This window comes from Tenrec ecaudatus, chromosome 7, assembly GCF_050624435.1.
Source record: "Tenrec ecaudatus isolate mTenEca1 chromosome 7, mTenEca1.hap1, whole genome shotgun sequence".
NCBI classification, from domain to species: Eukaryota; Metazoa; Chordata; class Mammalia; order Afrosoricida; family Tenrecidae; genus Tenrec; species Tenrec ecaudatus.
Genome location: NC_134536.1, coordinates 114,139,935 through 114,158,833, shown reverse-complemented (window position 1 = coordinate 114,158,833; position 18,899 = coordinate 114,139,935). Strand labels below are relative to the sequence as shown.

General features: G+C 41.6%; 1 pseudogene; it reads left to right on the top strand.

Annotated features, from left to right (window-relative positions):
• The first annotated feature begins 4,616 nt into the window (after window positions 1-4,616).
• Window positions 4,617-5,475, top strand: LOC142452465 (KATNB1-like protein 1 pseudogene; annotated as a pseudogene).
• The last annotated feature ends 13,424 nt before the right edge of the window (window positions 5,476-18,899 follow it).

Below are 18,899 nucleotides of genomic sequence, written 5' to 3'. Positions count from 1 at the left end.
AAAGTCTATTGTTACTCTTTGAAAAGTCTACCTTTATTTTAGATAACCCCTCACAGAGATTAATAGCACGAGGAAGTTTAAACAATTTTATGGGGAAATGCCCTGATCTTTTAGTTAAAATTTTCCATGGACTTTTTGAAATCCCCTCGGGTAGTTTCTCTCGCAATCACTAATACCATGCCAAATGGTTATTAGTTCCTGTTGATTAGACGCTCTGATGGTTAATCAGAGAGACGGGGTGGTTTTCTACATTTAACATAAGTGACAAGGTGAATGTGGTTGTGTAAATGGAGATCTTCAACGATTAGTGATGTCAGTCACGACCTCCTTGGTTAAAATGTCTCGCCACAGCCTGGGCCATCTGTGCAAGTGTGTCACAGGGTCCCAGCTCTCGGGTGGCGGTCACAGGGACTGACACACGGGCCCCACCTAGCAGGTTCCCCTTCTTGAGAGTCTGATGGATCGATGCGGAGACGCTGAGCCACTTACAGAAGCTGGAACTAAAAACAACGGAGAAACATTCTGCTGACAAGCGTTTTTCCACATTTTAATGTGTGGACCTGAGAAAGCATAAGTGAGGAGAGCAAACGGAAAGGCAGCGGCCAGTGGAGAAGAAGTGAGTCTCAGAGGTGGTATCGGCCATACCAAGGAGAGTCCCTGAATCTACGGCCAACTTCCTACTGTGCTCTCTGTGCAGCCAGACTCTAAACCGGATCTTTTTCTCAGAGCTCCTTTAAGCTGCATGTCTATCCCAAACAATATTCCTAAAACACTTTAAGGCCTCTGTTTCTGTACCCAAATGTGTACTCAAATATGGCCTCTGGGGAAAGGGTGGGGAAAAGAACAAAGGAAGACGATGAGGTGGAAACTACTTGAGACAGATCATCTTCTCTGTTCTGGCCTTACAGTGCTTTTTAATTCTGTATGCAAGGGACACAAGCAGGGATCATAGAGTAGACTCACTCAGGAAACAGCTATCTCCTTTCTCCCGGCTGCCCTGGCAAATCCAAAAGGAAGGGCTTATTATCTCCCAGCTCTCCGTAACATTTAGGTAGATTCTGTCCCTTTCCCGGCCACTCTCAGAAATTAAAGAGTTCTTTGGTTGTATCTAGTCACAAAGACATTGGCATTTCAATTGGGTCAGACCACTTCTCCCGGTTTCCCTTTGGATAGGGTTTTAATGCAGCCATCAGAAATACATACCCTCTACCCAAAGAGATTATGGAAGAGCAAACTGTCCTTCATGCAGCCACCCTGCTCACCCTCCGGTAGAGCAGCGAGACAGCCACCGTCGCTGGCCCTGCGGAACTGTCGCACGACGGTCTGGCAGTTGTGCTTGGCATCAACTTTGAGACACACTTCAAGCTTTCACGGTGGTCTCCTGAACGTCACTCTCGCCAGACTTAACAGGGCTGGGAATGAGACTCAGTGCACCACTAAGAAATTTTCCAATCTCTAACCCCAAATTGTCCAACAGGGCAGCTGCTAGTCAAAGGTAGCTATTTACATTTACATTGTAATGAATTACACTTTTCATTCCGCAGTCTTACTAGCCAGATTGCAATTGCTCAATATGATGATTACTGTACATGGGGAAGTCCAAAAGCTTTTCTACAAAATCAAAACCTTTTTTTTTCTTTTATTCATTTTATTGGGGGCTCGTACAACTCTTATCACAATACATACATATATCAATTGTGTAAACCACATTTGTACATTCATTGCCCTCATCATTCTCCAAACATTTGCTCTCCACTTAAGCCTCTGGCATCAGCTCATTTTCCCCCTTCCTTCCCTGCTCCCACCTCCCTCATGAAACCTTGATAATTTATAAATATTTATTTTGTCATATCTTACACTGTCCGACGTCTCCCTTCACCCACTTTTCTGTTGCCTGTCCCCCAGGGAGGAGGTTATATGTAGATGCCTGAAATCGGTTCCCCCTTTCCAACCCACCCTCCCTCCACCCTTCTGGTATCACCACTCTCAGCACTGGTCCTGAAGAGATCATCCAGCCTGGATTCCCTGTGTTTCCAGTTCCTATCTGTACCAGTGTACATCCTCCGGCCTAGCCAGATCTGTAAGGTAGAACTTAGATCATTATAGTGGGGGGAGGGGAAACATTTAGGAACTAGAGGAAAGTTGTATGTTTCATCGTTGCTTCACTTCACCCTGACTGGTTAAATAAAAATCTCAAAAATGTACAGTTATGGCTTCTCAAAATATGATCCCCTTAATCTGGGTCTATACATTTTTGTCTCTAATGCTTCCATGAGGAACTGTGCTGTCTTTGATTTACAGATATCAAAATGGAAGTCTGCGCCTTTAAAATGTTGAGTTTCAGAAACAAAAAGAAGTCTGAAGGGTAATACCAGGCCTGTCGGTAGATGGAGTAAATTTTCCCAACAAAATCCTCCTAAGACACCCCTTGTCACCCTCAAAGAATGCCCAAGTGCCTAGTCAGGATGCTGAAAAGCCCTGAGTGAAAATGCCCTGTCCTTTTTCTTACCGGAGCAGTTTCCCATTTCCCTAAAATACATTCTCAGGGAGCCCCATCACCATCCTGTATGCTTAGAGAAACTCTATCAAGAGTACCCCCCTGCCCCTTGGATTGTTGCAGATGCAGTTAGGTTAAAACGCAGCATCCTATCATTTGATTTCCTGCTTTCTTTTCGATTAAGGTGTTTATCTGTTTTACTTGGTTATTCTTGTTAGTGTGTTGTTGTTGGTCTGGGTTTTTTTAATGTTTCCCTATATATTTTCATGCAGGATAGGTAAATCTAGAGAGACGGTAACTGAATTCATGGTCCCTTGGGGGCAAGGCAGAGGAGCAGGGGAGGAGGAACTATTCACAATGAGTAAAAGATTAAAGAAAATGTTCTAGAACTGATTCTGGTGATGGTTGCACAATGCCTCATGATGTGATCCAACTACTGAATTGTATGTGAATGATATGCCAACCAAACTGGTGGGGAGATGGATTGATAGATAGTAAGTATCCTTTCAGGCTCCCCAAATCAATCATCACCACCTTCTGAGCCGACCCTCTCTGCCTTGACTTGAACTGAGCCAGCAGCTCCCCTTGGCAGTCATGGGTTTGCTGGACTTCCTTTGACGTAACAAGTACCCTCCCAAGAGCACCTGTGTGCAGACACAAGTGGCCTTGGGCACTGTGTTTCTCTCACAGACTAAAAAATCACTTATGCTTGGTGTTTTGGTCTTTTAATCTGTGCTCTCAGTCAATACCCTGGTCTAGGAAATAGAAGGATGCTCTATTTCCCCTCTAGCAGCCTTGTCTACACCATCTGTTTGTAACTGCATACGAAGATTAAACAACATCTGTCCGGTTGTTTTGTCAGACACATAGAAGGACACATCATTTTCCAATAATGTCTATGTCAATTCTCTGATTAGTTTCTCTATTGGTCTGTATCTACCAAATCGGTATCAATTTATGAAGGCCAATGCTTTTGGTACCACAGGTTGCACTGCCTCATCCTTCCCGTCCTCTGCTTTGGTTCAGCGCAGCAGACTATGATTGTATGGGGAGTGGGAGTCCAGTAACGTGGACCTTATTCTGCTGACCCATCATCCCCATGTTTTAGCCAGAAAACGAACCAAAGACAAGAAAATAAGCAGTTTTCAAAGCCTCAGAACCTATGGATCAAAATAAAAAATGAAAGAAACAGGGCTGGCTTTTAGAAGACTTTAAGAATACCGTACTCACAATGCATTAGTTTTTAAATCCAGTTAAAAGTAGGAGGTGGAAATTGCACCCAGTAGGTGCAAACTTTGGGATGAACATGTTAGTGTGTGCTGCAGGACACCGCCTATGTCCCCCACCCTTTGTTACACAAGCACACATTCCCCCAGGCTTTCTGCCTAAATCCTCTCCTGGAATTTTCCTCAGCCGAAAATTCATACCCCTTGCCACACAGTCAGGGGCTCATCAATAGACTAATCAATATTGGAAAGACATGATTGCTTTAGTGAGGGGCAAAGCTGAAGGGGCTCCCGGGGCCAGAACTTCCAGTGGGATCCCCTGCAGCATCGGTTGCAAATGCCCTGCACTGGAATTTCCCCCTGCCCAATGGGTTCCCCTCGCTCCCTTTCCAGCACAAAGTCTACTTTCCTGGAAAGCTGACCTGCAATGAAATCTGGTTTCCTGAGCAGTGCCAGACATTGCACGTGCCTTATTCCACATGCGACCAGGAGAAAGACTTAGCAATAAGGAGCTTCTGGCAGAAAGCCAACCCGTCAGCACCACAGCCAAACGCCTGGCAGTACGTCCACCAAAACCAGGGTGCAGCACCAGGCTGCAGAGGCAGCGGGAAGGGAAGAGTCGAAAGCGCCATGGAGAGCCAGGGGGGCAGGGAGAGGGGCTGCCTGAGAAGCAGGAGCAGGGTAATCTGCACGAGCAGCAATGGCAAGCAAGGAGGCCCGCAGCCTGGGGCACAGACAGGCATGCGCAATGGCAGGCTCTATAAATAGCCAGCAAATCATAAGCCAGCCTTCCTAATTACAGACCAAGGGGTCTTGCAGACGATTCTTCCCATGTGAACACATCTGCTCTCCGTTTCCTGACTACTTCCTTGCAGACAGTGCCTCTAGCGACCATGTCTGCAAATATACGTGAATGTCAGAGACAATGCCCGTCTCCAGACAAGAAACTAGGAAATCAAGAAGAGGAGGAGCTGATTTATGAGATTTTCTTCCTAATAACAATTGCCCAGAAGCCTGAGAACACCCAACCAGCAAGATTTCTGAACTGGCAAATAGACATATCATGCAAGTCCACCTAATCCCTGGTCATATAATCAGTTAATGGGCTCAGCTGCCAATTGGAAATGTTGGGAGATTTGAGTCTACTCAAAGCACCTCTTTAAGAAAAGCCTGAAATTACGCCATGATGGTCGAACATACTTGATTAACTCCAGTGATTCTGGTTCTTCACAGACAGAAGGCCCATCATCAAAATATAGTGGTTTTTTTCCTGAGGTTTCCCAGGGCCATGAAACGATGGCGCAAGTGTGGTTCAGCAGAAATTTGAGGTTAAAAGTAGCTTTAACCTTCTGGAGGAAGAGACGTGTAAGTGAACTTGTAGGCTATTTGGTGAGGATAGAAGATCTTGGGGTTGCGGTGGACTGCCTTCCTGTGCTCACCAACAGTTTGCAGGAAGAAAAACTATACATCTCACTTGGCTGCTGTGTAGACTTGTTACATCTAGTAAAGTCACTACTTAGGAGCAAATTTGAAGAGTATGTAATAGTTGGTTTAAACTGGCTTCAAGCAGTTATAAAAAGATGGTTGTCTGAACTATCATCCAAAACAGAAATTTTAAATGTTGGAAATATTCATATTTTAAAACAACAGTTAAGTGGGTTACAGAAACAGGAAAACCATCTGACTTTGGTTCCAGGATGCACTGGTGGTATAGCTAAGGATGCAGATGCTTCTTTATTACAATTGCATTGAGAAGTTTCCTCTACTGAAGAATGTGTGGTTGTTCAGAACATCCCAGGCCTACATGATTTCCAGGGAAAAAAACATGTCTCTTCTGAAAACTCTGAACTATGGAAGAAATAAAAAACATTTTTTTCTTTTAAAAAGTCACACAATGAAACCACTAATGAAATCCTAACAATCTGCTTCACATTGAAGTGGGGAAATATCCCAAAGGAGCAGCTTCAACTTCAGTGAGGTGAAAGTGCACCATGAAGATTGTTGGCCATTGCTGCGTTTGGAATGTATATGTTTAAGAACAACTGGATCTTAATGCACTCCTGCATATTACATAAGATAACTTGTACTATGTGCAAAAGTAACAAAGGACTTAATACTAGGAACCACAAAGACCAATCATCATGAATTTTCTTAAAATTGTGTTTTATAAGAATACACTTAAATGTGTGCAGCTATTTTCTTATGTTGAAAAGACTGAAAGTTTTAAACATCATAGCAAATAATCAATATTAAATTGTTTTTGTTCACACTGAAATACTACGGTGTATGCAAAATGCCTTAATTATTAATAAACCAATGTGCTAAAATACCAAGATCTGTTTTTTAAAAAGAAAACCAACCATGCTTCTGACATATTAAAATCATGGAATTAAATTACAGGTTTACATTCATGTAGAATGTTGTGGAAACCTACTTCACATCATTTTTAAAACTTGAGAATATTTTTAGTATCTCTAATTTTCTTTTTGTCAGAATCATCATGGCATGTATGCATGTGTTATACCTATATTAAAAACAAAAAATGGGAATGTATTTGTATGAATGCTTGACTGGAAATGTTGGCGTTAGCTAATTTATGTTCACTTTTTATTGTATATGGATTTCTAATATTTTCAGTTCTGTATCATTTAAGTGTCTTTCATTGAAGTAAATTCACTAAATATTTCCAAAAAAATAAAAACGAAAGGCCTGGTCACCAGAAGACACCCCCCCCAAAAAAAGCATTATTGAGAACGAGGGGGGTCATAGTTACCCAAAACCCATCTGCAGAAACAGGACATCCCTTCATAGAAGGGTCACAAGGAAGGGAAGCCTCAACCAGGGCGCAGTAAAGGACTGATGAAGCACACAATATTCCTCTGGTTCTTTGAGCATCCTCAGCCCCCTCCGCCCCCCGCCCACTATCATGACCCCCGTACTGACTTTCACTGCGGCCTAGACTGGAGCATGTACACTGGTACAGCTAAGAGCTCATGACACATGGAATCCAGGTCAGATAAACCTCTCAGGTACAGATATGGGAGTAGCCATACCAGGTGGGGGGAAGAGGGGAGGAAAAGGGAACCAATCCCAATGATTGATGCATAATCCGCAGGCCCCTCCCCCCACCTTCCCCCTACAACAGAAACATGGGTGAAGAGAGACAGTAATTGACATAAGATATGAAAGCAATAATTTATAATTTATCAAGGGGTCATGAGGGTGGGGGGAGAGGAAAAAAGAGGAGCTGATACCATGGGCTCAAATAGAAAGTAAAATGTTTACAAAATGATGATGGCAACGTATGTATAAATATGCTTGATGCAATTGATGTATGGAATGTTGTAAGAGCCCCCAATAAAATTATATAAATAAATGATTGAACGATTAAAAATACTAATGATTAAAGATAAAGTTGATGGTGGTGATGACTGTACAACTCTTCTTGAAATGATTGAACTACTGAGTTATGTGCTGTGTGAAATGTATGCCAATAAGAGAATCACAAAGAAACACTTCCAGAACAGCTATACTCCGATGCACACGGGGTCTCTCTGTGTCCAAGTCGACTGGATGTCTGCTGGTTTCCTTCAAGTGGCTCCCTACCCAGAGCCACCGCATGTGTGTCAGAGGACAACCTCGCTCTCTAGGATTTCCAGTCTGCGATATTGCAGAAGTCGGTCGTCAAACCTTTCTTGCAAGACCCCTCTGGGTGACTCAAACGTCCAACCTTTCTGTTAGTAGTGGAACATATTAACCACAGCACCACTCCGAAATTCCTTCCCATTTTCTACTGGCTGTGAAATACTTTGAACAGCACCCCTGCCAATTTGTGAAGTTAACAAAAGCTATTCATTCAGACTCCGAGGCTGGAGTTTGGAGCAGAGTTTCAAGTCCCAAGGTGAACTGCAGTACTATGCAGTGAATTGAGCTAGTTATTTACTGAGTCCCACCCCCTCACCCCAGGAGGGAGGGGATGGATACTTGCCAGGCAGGGCTCATCATTTAGCCACAAGCCTACTGCCTGTGAAGCATGCCTAGAGAAAAGGCACAGCAGAGGTTTCTAGCACATCCCGCTCTGATCTGAAACATCTCCAGAGCATCAGTACTCCCTCACTAGGCCCTGAGGGTGCACATACTCCCCAGTCTGGAAGCTGAAACTGCTCTTGCCCACCCACCCCTGCCCTGCCCCAGGAGAATGAGTGAGTATGTACTTGGTCTGCGTTCACGTCTTACATGCGTTTCGGCAGCACGTTCACTCTAAAACCTATTTGCTTTGAATCTAGTTGTACACTTAGTAGCAAGCAGAGGAGAAACGGTTTTCACAACCTAAAATCGCATACCAATTTATACTACGGATTGAAAGAGAAGGGAGAAAAGACAGGGTCCAAACCAAGATGGCTAACCAGGGGCATCTGAGGGGTGTCTGTGGCTGGTCCACTTAGGAGCGCGGCGGTAGGGTTTTCCACGGTCCAGGGGCTCTGGCCTCTGTCGCATGGGCATCAGCAAAAATGTCTGCACGAGAAGTCACCTTGTACTGACTCCTTTGCCGGAGGTGATGTCATTAAGTCAAGAAGAGCAGCTGAAAGCTGTGAGATTTTATTACCGTTCCTTGTCTCTCTTGCAGATATTCGGGCATGAGCTAAGAAGTAGTTTAATCTGGATCACACATAGGGTTCCTGTCGACTTTTCCCAGGAGATTGGCTTAAGGACTGTTGATTTCAATGCTTTGTTTGGTTGGCTTGCTTTTGTACAGAATGTACCTCGGGTTGAATGTAAAATGTACTGACGGGTGTGAGGGCGGCGGCTTGCTGCTTACTCATCTTTGTATCATTCCGACTGACGCTTCAAACAAGCAAGCAAGTAAAAACGCTTCAAACAAGCAAGCAAGTAAAGTATCTCTCTGCGTTGTTTTCTTGGTGAAAGATCCAAAAATGTCAGAAACACAACTCAGACACATAAGCACCTGCAATCAAAGCATTTTTAGTAAGTACACATCCCTATAATGTTCCATAAATTAATAAAGGTTTCTGTTTGGCACCTTTAAATACAGTAATCACGGTGAGGTTAGTGCAGAGCTTCCTGATTTTTTTTTTTTTTGTCCTCTTAAGGGCCTTCAACGGCTGAATTTGCTAGGCCCTTTTGCTGAGGTTCTCCTGGGAGGATTTGAACCTCCAACTTTCCACTTAGCAGCCAATAATGTTGACTATTCTCAGACCTAAGGTTTCCAGTTTACTCTTGAGTTCATATAAGTAGATGCTTTCTACTAAATTTGTAGAATTAATGATTGAATATAAAACTCAAACAAACTGACAAATCTTATCCCTTCCCCTCCGCTTCCTGATTTTTTAATGCTCATGTAGATATTAAGGTTGAGGTAAATGAGGCATCAAAAGATCCATGGAATAAGGGAATTAAAAGATAATACAATTTCTCCATGACATCCTGAAGCTCCTTCATACACAGTTTTAATAAAAATGAGGTTTTGCTATATTTTTTGTTTTGTAGTTTGATTTTTTCATTTAACAATCATATTGACAGAATTTCAGTTACACGTTCTTGTTAATAGCTGCAGAGTCCACTAGTAGATGGATGTATCAGAGTTTAACCATTATCTTACTAGTTTTGATTTAGCTATTTCAATTCATTACTCTTATGCAATCTGATAAACAGAACTTTTCATTTGCAGGCATTTATTCTTATGATTGAAAATCGTTTTACATTTTTACAATCATTTCTTTTCATTTTCTGTTCCCATCCTTTGCTTATTTTCCTACAATTCATTTATATTATTGTGAAATGATATTCTATAGCCATGATACGCCATCGACGCAGGGAGTATTCCTTTTCTTTAAACTTCTTCCCGATGCCACGATTATACAAACGTACCCTACATCTGCTTCTACTCTTTCCACTAATCCTCTATCTTTACATTTTAATCCATCTGAAATTAAGTACATACAAGGTCAGAACTAATTTTATTTCCTTCTAACTGGGAAACATCTATTATTAGGCTACCTATTCTTTCTCTAATGAGTTTATATTTTTAAAATTATTTTTAAAGATTTGTTCACTTTTTAGTACAGAAAATTTCTAAATAAAAAAAATTTTAAATGCAAAGAACTTTAAGTGTTCTATCACCCAAGTTCAATAATTACCATTTCATTCCTATTAGTTTAAAGTACAGTATCATTTACTAAGTTTCTACATATACTTAGATGCAGCTCAACAGTCTACTAAGTTCTACTTTAAGTGATGTAGTTATTTTAATAAAAACTGTTTAAAATATAATTTTATTAAATTTATATGCGCTCTTTATATTATAATGAGATTTAAAAGTACAATAACGTATAAGCCAAACTCCTGTAACAAAGATCCAACAATACAGTGGGTCAAACAAAATAGTACTTTTCTTGTACAGAGTCCACAGGTGGTAGGTGGCTCTGATCCATGAAGTCATCTAAAGGGTCCAGGTTCCTACACTATCCATCTCTGCTCTCTCTCATCCCTTCAGTGCTTGGTCCAAGTGGTTGAAGCTGGCACTCCGCTGCCATGAGGCCTTTCCAGGCACGAGAAGAGAGACATTGCGAAGTCAAGCAGAACTCTTTCAAGGACTTGGTCTAGAAAATATGTTTCGCTTCCTCCTATATCCCACTAACCAGAACTAATGATAGAGAAATAGCTCTGAGTGTCAGTGTACCCATTTAAAAGCAGAGTCTTTGTATTATTGAGAAGAAGGAAAGAGTGGAATTTCAGGGAAAATACATCCCCTTTACTACAGAAAGGGTACCATAGAATTGTGTTGGTTATCTTTGTTGTTAGCTGCCCTGAGTGCGCCCCAACTTAAACAAAATCCACTGTCACTGAGTCCGTTCTGACTCTAACTGATCCTATAGACAAAGTATAACTGCCCCTGTGGATTCCCAAAACTGTAAATGTTTATAGGAGTAGAAAGCCTCATCTTTAAAGCAGCTGAAGGTTTTGAACCACTGACCTTTGAACACATAACCCACCACACAACCAACTCACAGCAATATATACAAAAGGTATTTAAAAGAGTTGTCACATTTAACAGATATTTAGGTGGCTGTATTTTGCAGAAAGGTAAGCATCCCAAAATTTCTAATTCGTATGGATTTCACGAAACTATCAGTAGCAGAAACAAATCAAACAGAAAAAAAGGGATACCTGAACACACGAGAAAGTACTAGCTGTACTGAATTAGGAGGATAGAGTGAGGACATTTTAAAAATATGTTTCACATATTTCTACTACTTTGAGATATTATTCTTCCCCTCCCAAAGATCAGCTCATTATCTAGAAAAGCTCTAATCTTGTAAATTTAAGATATGGAAATAGAATTCTCAAATGTTTTAAATTAAAGAAGAATAGAAGCCTTTAAATTATGGTGTTGGCAAAGCACACTGAATATATCATGTACTGTAGGACAAAGAAACGATTCCGTCTCGGAATAAGTACAGCCAAAAGTGCTCCTAAGGAGCGAGGATGGCCAGACTTCACTTCATATACTATGAGCATGTCGTCAGGAGAGACCAGTCACTGGAGAGGGCAGCATGCTTGGTAAAGTGAAGGCCCGTGAACAAGAAGACCCTTGATGAGATGCACTGACCCAGTGGCTCCAACAACAAGCTCAAACACAGCAATAATTGTGAGGATGCACAGGACCAGACAAAGTCAACTCCACGGCACCTAACAAAAACAGCCTGTTTTAAAAACATCAAATGAAAAATTCCAGTTAATTTTGGAGTGACTTGTTAAAAATATATCATTCATCTCCTTCAAATTAATTTGTAAGAAAAATATAGAAATTGACATTGAGAAAGATGAAAATGGAGTAGCAAACACTTTTTTTATTCTAAAATGCCTTAGTATAACCAATAGTTGACACTGGAAAATGAAAACGGTTAGTAGGAACAGTTATCAGTGTACTTCCATTTAAATCCTTTTCCTTTTTTTGGATTCCTGCAAAACCATGACACCTAAAACCAAGTGTCAAAATAGACTGAGCTCAAAAAAAAGACATAAATTACTAAAATCACAGTGTTTTAACAAACAATAAAGCAGGTTTAACTACATTCTTTTAAAATAAAATTTGCAATAGTATGTACAATACATTAAATGGGGCATATATAATTTGGAAATAAATATATGCACAACACATATAATATATGCATAAATATATTACCAAGTTTCTTTTATTGATAGGAAATGTACTATAAGATGTCAGAATTATTTATAGAAAAGAAGTAATTGATTATTTGGTAAATTCATCTCAAACAGATAACGGAAAGGAAAAAAATTAAGTGGGCCAATAACCTGAGCGTTGTGGCAGTACACTGACAGGGAGCTACCAGAGATTCATGCTGGATTCAGAAGAGGACGTAGAACTATATCATTGCTGATGTCAGATGGATCTTGGCTGAAAGCAGTGAATACCAGAAAATTGTTTACTTGTGTTTTATTGACTATTCCAAAGGCTTTGCCTGGACTATAACAAACTGTGGATAACCTTGAGAAGAAGGGGATTTCCAGAACCCTGGATTGTGTTCATGTGAAACATGCACGGGGATCAGGAGGCAGTTGTGAGCGTGGAACAAGGGGACGCTGCACAGTCTATGTCACAGGTGTCCTCAAACTATGGCCCACGGGCCACATGTGGCCCGCCGAGGACATTTATCCAGCCCGCAAGGTGTTTTTGCCCCGTTTTTTTTACTTCAAAATAAGATATGTGCAGTATGCATAGGAATTTCTTCGTAGTTTTTTTTTAAACTATAATCCGCCCTCCAATGGGTCTGAGGGACAGTGAACTGTCCCCCTGTTTAAAAAGTTTGAGGACCCCTGGTCTATGATCAAGAGAGGTGTGCATCAGGGCTGTCTCCTCTCACCACACTTATTCTATTTGAATGCTCAGCAAATCGTTAGAGAAGCTGGATTATTTTAAAAAGAATGCAGCCTCAGAATAGGGGGGAGGGTTACTCACACACTGTGATATGCTGGCCAGACCTTGTTTGTTGAAAAAAGAGGACGTGAAGCACTTGCTGATGAAGATGAAGGACTGCAGCCTTCAGTGTGGATGACGATTCAGTGTATAGAAAACCAAACTCCTCACAACTGGACCAATAGGTAACAGCATGATACAGGGATAAAAAGATGAATGTTGCCAAGGATTTCGTCTTGATTGGATCCACCATCAGGGCTCATGAAGAAGCAGTCAAGAGATCCAAACAGAGAGGAGCTGATACCCAGGGCTCAAGTAGAAAGAAAATGTTTTGAGAATGATGAGGGCAACAAATGTAAAAATGTGCTTGACACAATGGGTGGATGGATGGCTTATGATAAGAGCTGTACGAGCCCCCAATAAAATGAGTAAAAATTAAAATAAAATAAAGAAGATTAAGCAAAACTGACAAAGCCATTTTTTGCAACAACAAAAACAAAACAAAAGCAATCCAAATAAGAGTTGCATTATGCAAATCTGCTGCACTGCACAGTACTTCTTAAAGCCTTGAAAAGCAAGCATGTTCCTTTGAGGACTCAGATGAGCCTGATTCAGGCCATGCTATTTTCAATTTCCTCAGATGCGTGTGAAAGCTGTACGTTGAATTAAAAAGACCGAAGAAGAATTGTTGCGTTTGAATGGTGGTACTGGCAAAGAATATTGAAAGTACCATGGACGACTGAAAGAGCAGGTCCTTTAGAAGCAAGAACGCCAAGACTTGCTCTTACATACTTTGGACATGTTATCAGGAGAGGCCAGCCTCTGCAGGACATCGTGCTTGGTACAGGACAGGGGCAGAGAGCAAAAGAAAGGCCCTCAAGGAGATAGATGGACACAGTGGCTGCAGCAATTGGCTCAAACATAACAGTTGTGAGCATGTGCAGGGCTGGGCAGTGTTTCATTCTGTAGCGCACATGGTTGCTTGAGTCAGAAGCAACTGGATGGTACCTAACAACAACTGTAGAGCAAATTAAAAAGATTTGCTAACAGAAAGATCTAACGTGAAAAAAAAGGTTCCCTGAACAAAGACTTTGACACACACCTTGTCTTCCCTCCCCCTTTGTCTGGCTAAAAGACATTCCAAACAAGATGGAATTACTGTATGTTTCTGAAATGATTAATGTATCTACATATATATATGTACATCCACATACCTCTCTCGAATACGCACATAAATTGCCATAACCATAGCTATTAAAATGTGTATGCGCTGTATCCCGTGTGCTATGTGCCCAGCATAGGTCTCAGCAATCAACAGCTGGTGTGAACGATGTTATTCTCTTTTTGTTGCTCTAAGGTACTGTAGAATCAGTTCCAACTCATAGAGAACCTCTGTACAACAGAACAAAACCCTGCCCGGTCCTGCACCAGCCTCACAATTGTTCTCATGTTTGAGCCTATTGTTGCTGCCACTGTGTCCATCCACCTCGCTGAATGTCTTCCTCTTCTTCTTCTTCTTGAGTCACCTCATGTGCAAATTGGACATTGAGTAAAGAAGTCTGAAGAAGAGCAGAAGTTTTTGAATTACTGTATACTCCAAGCTAATACTAACCACCGAATCTTCCAATGAAAGACCACGGGGCTGCACATTGAGTATGCTCTGCAACATCTAATGATTACTGCTTTTTGTTTTCCAGCTGAAAGTTGTAATGCACAATTCAAGCTCAAGAAGAAAAAAAGAATGAAAGAAAGAAACTCGCTGCCATCAAGTCACCTGGCTCATAGCAGCCTAACGGACAGGGCAGCCCTGCCGCTGGTGGGTGTCTCAGACTGGAACTGTTTAAGGGGGTAGAAAGCCTCAGCTTCCTCCCGCACATGCACCAGCCCTCTCTCACACTCGTCAGTGAGCACACACACACACAAACAGCATCTTGCTAGCATAATTTATACCATTTTTCAAAGGTTTCTATTCATTTTAAGTTACCACTACTAATCTTTATAGTAAAGAAAATTGCACTAAAAATTGAACACATCTAGAGAGCTAGACTTTTTAGCACTGAAAAATGTACAGCTTTCTATTTTTCAAGCATGTATGTCACTTTTCTAAAGTAATCATCAGAAGTATGGGAGACTTCCACACCAGGAAAGGACTCTCACTTTACCATCTTCTGTACCCTGAAATGTTCCTAAATAACTTCTCTTAGCAGGGAACCAACTATAATGATTGACATATAACCCCACCTACAGCCCCAGGGGGACAAACAATAGAAACATGGGCGAAGGGAGGCAGCAAGCAATGTAGGATATGATAATAATAATAATTTATAATTTACGAAGGGGTCACGAGGGTGGAAGGGTATGAGAGGAAGGGGGAAAGGGAGCTGATAGCAAGAGCTTAAGCAGAAAGAAAATGTTTTGCAAATGAGGATGGCAACATACATAACAAATGTGTTTGATACAATTTTTTAAAATCATTTTATTAGGGGCTCATACAACTCTTATCATAATCCATACAGACAGCAATTGTGTAAAGCACATTTGTACATTCATTGCCCTTATCAGTCTCTCCACTTAAACCCCTGGCATTAGCTCCTCATTTTCCCCCTCCCTCCTTGCTTCCCCCTCCCTCATGAACCCTTGATAATTTATGTTATTTTTTTGTCATATTTTGAACTGTCCAACATCTCCCTTCACCCACTTTTCTGTTGTCTGTCCCATAGGGAGGAGGTTATATGTAGGTCCTTGTAATCAGTTCCCCCTTTCCAACCTACCCTCCCTTCACCCTCCCAGTACCGCCACTCTCGCCACTGGTCCTGAAGGGATCATCTGCCCTGGATTCCCTGTGTTTCCAGTTCTTATCTCTACCAGTGTACAACCTCTGGTCTAGCCAGATTTGTAAGTTTGATACGATTGATGTTTGAATTGTTAACAAGAGCTGTAAGAGCCCCCAATAAAAATTATTTATTAATTAAAAAAAAGATAATGGAATTTTCCCACGGGGGGGGGTGATAAATAACTTCTCGTATAGAAAAATCACAGTAGCTAAAATAAAAGGCTATTCTCTTAAACTAAGTTTATGGACTTCATTCAGATTACCTCCATCGTGGTAAAGACACTTCCAACAAAGGAATAATAGCCACAATTCCAAGAACACTGCAGAAAGCAGACTCAAAGCTTCCACCATGTTCTCCTCGTGGGCATTTATATTTAAAGCAAAATCCAAATGACAAATGATTATGATTTTAAAAGGACTTAATTTTATGGAGTAGGAGCAGGGAAGGACCAGGGTACTTGGTTTATTGTCAAACTTTGCCTTGGGGACATTATTGTTTGTTTGTACAGAGTAAAAGTAATCCAAAAACCCCTGGCAGTGCAGAGGTTAAGCATTAGATGGTTAGCTCGAAGGTCTGAAATTTAAAAAATAGATGGTAGTCTGCCTCCATAACCATGCCAGCCTTGGGCCTCCCACATGCCATCCTGCTCTGTCCTCCAGGGCACTTAGGAGTCAGAGTCAACTCAAAACCAATGTGGTTTTGGGGGGTAAAGATACCCAATTTGGTCACTGTCATGACCAATTAATTTTAAAAAGCTTTCTTAGTATAATAATGCTGGGCCAAAAGGTCAACAAATATAGTCAAAATAACATTAATAGGAAAAAAATTGCTTTCTCATCTAGATCCTGTCTGAACTGGCAAACCTTGTAGTCACGAGTCGGTCCGAGTTCACCTGGGGGAGAAGCAGAAATTGGGGAAATATGAGAGGCCAGGACTTTGAAAGGATGCCTCAAGCCGGGAGCAAGGCAAAGTTTGTGCCAAAGAGACTAACTGTAAACTCCTCTGCTAGAGAATGGAGACAGGGGAGCTAGAAAGACCAGCCCTGGAGATCTGGCCTGACCCTTGAGATTACAAGGATTGATCTTCACACTCGCAAGTTCTGGAGCAGTCAGCTAAACCCTCAACCCTAGGACGCTGAGTTCGGGGCCAGTTACAGTGTTTTCCCTGAATGTGAGAGCCATATCCACACTGAGAACCATCTGTGCGGGGAGCCGCACCTCCCAAGGACTGACACTCAATGGATCTATTCCCCTCAGCTTCTCCCGCCACCCACATTCCTCGCTTCCCCGGAAAGAGCTCTGTGGGAAATAAATGAAGGCATGCAGGTTGATGTACCAGTAAGCAGTGGATTTTTTATATCACAATTGATAAAACTGAATAATCTGAACCCAAAAGTCACACTAGGCAGCTAAAGGTTAAAATAAGCAAATCTGTACTGTCACCAACAATATTCTCCATTTGACAGCAATATCGAAATTATTTTTTAAAATTAATTTACAAGCCAGTCAGGGTGCAGGGTACCAATGATGAAACATACTACTTTCCTTTAGTTCTTAAATGCTTTCTCCTCCCACTATCATGATCCCAATTCTACCTTACAAATCCAGCTGGACCAGAGGATGTACACTGGTACAAATAGGAACTAGAAACACAGGGAATCCAGGACAGATGATCCCTTCAGGACCAGTGGTGAGAGTGGCAATACCGGGAGGGTAGAGGGAAGGTGGGGTAGAAAGGGGGACCTGATTACAAGTATCTTCTTATAACCTCCTCCCTGGGGGACAGACAACAGAAAAGTGGGTGAAGGGAGACCATCGGACAGTGTAAGATATGACAAAATAATAATTTATAAATGATCAAGGGTTCATGAGGGAGGGAGAAGCGGGGAGGGAGGGGAAAATAAGGAGCTGATGTCAAAGGCTCAAGTAGAAAGTAAATATTTTGAGAATGATGATGGCAATAAATGTACAAATGTCCTGGATACAATGTATGTATGTATGTATGGATTGTGATAAGAATTGTATGAGCCCCCAATACAATGATTTTAAAAAGATTAATTATATCTATGAATGCAAAATAATTCTAACCATAGATATGTATGGTTATTCAATGTTGCCCCCCTCCCACTATTAGTGCGACTAAACATAAGGTAACGCCCTAACTAAAAGAGAAAACTGGAGCATACAATATTTACCTGGATAAGGAAGATTAAAGAACATAAAAAGCTGGATAAACAAAGTTGATAAGGCATAAAATAATTTGGCTGGCTACGGTGGTTCCAAAATACTCCAAATTCTTTTATCATACAAGCACAGCTTGCCAATTAAAAATTTTCCAGCCACTCAACACACGAAAACAGTCTCTATTTATATTTATACACGCCAGGTGGAAGCCCCACGGAATAACCCAAACCCTTCCATGTAATCCTGTTTTCAGGCCACCTCACCTTCCATCACATCTATTTTTAGCACTCTTCATTACTCCTGTTGAGCCCTTGAGCTCTACAGTCATTTCCTGAAGCAGGAAGGAGAAACATTTCCTAGCACACAGCCCAAATTATAAAATGACTAGGAGGTTTTAGAATCCCATAGCCTTGAAGACCATCTTTACAACTTAGTCAAATGTCTGTCTTCTGAATAAACAGATTTTGAAAGTGAGTATAGTACCAGATATTTTAAATAAACAGATTCAAATATTAATTAAATCCACTCTGAACAAAATCATTAAGTTTACTTTTCATACAGTGAGACTGGGTTATTAAAAACCCACATTGTATCATGTGGGGCATGGTATGAAAGTTCCTTAAATTTAACCCGTCCACATCCAATTGTTTTTTCCTTCACTTCTACCTATGTCTCATTTATTTAATTATTCCATCGCTTTGCTGAGGTCTGCTAAGTGCTCAAGAAGCTCTGTGGGTGCAGTGGCCAGCACTGGCTAAGAACCAAAGGCTGGTGGTACAAACCCCCTGCGGCTGCGCAGGTACAGGATGTGGCTCCTGCAGAACTGTGCAGTACAGCATGGCTACCCTACGGAGCCGCTCTGCTCGATGGGACTCGACACTACGAGCTGGAACCCACGGGACAGCAAAGGGTTTGGGCTTTTTCTTTTTTGCTGTGTGGCACTGTGTTAAGCACTGGGAACCAACGCCCTCAGGAGCTCCTGGTCCGGTAGGGACACAGAGGTACAGCAAGTAACTGCAATGAAGGTGTCATGAAGGAATACATTCTGTACACAAACAGGAAGACTGAGGAGTGGCTGTGGAGATGGGAAGGAATGGCTGACCGGGAGCACTATGTGAAAGAGGTCAAGGCTGCGGTTTCAAAATCAAGTAAAGATTCAAGGGCAGGGGAAGGCCTGCCTGTCAGACAGGAGACGATGTG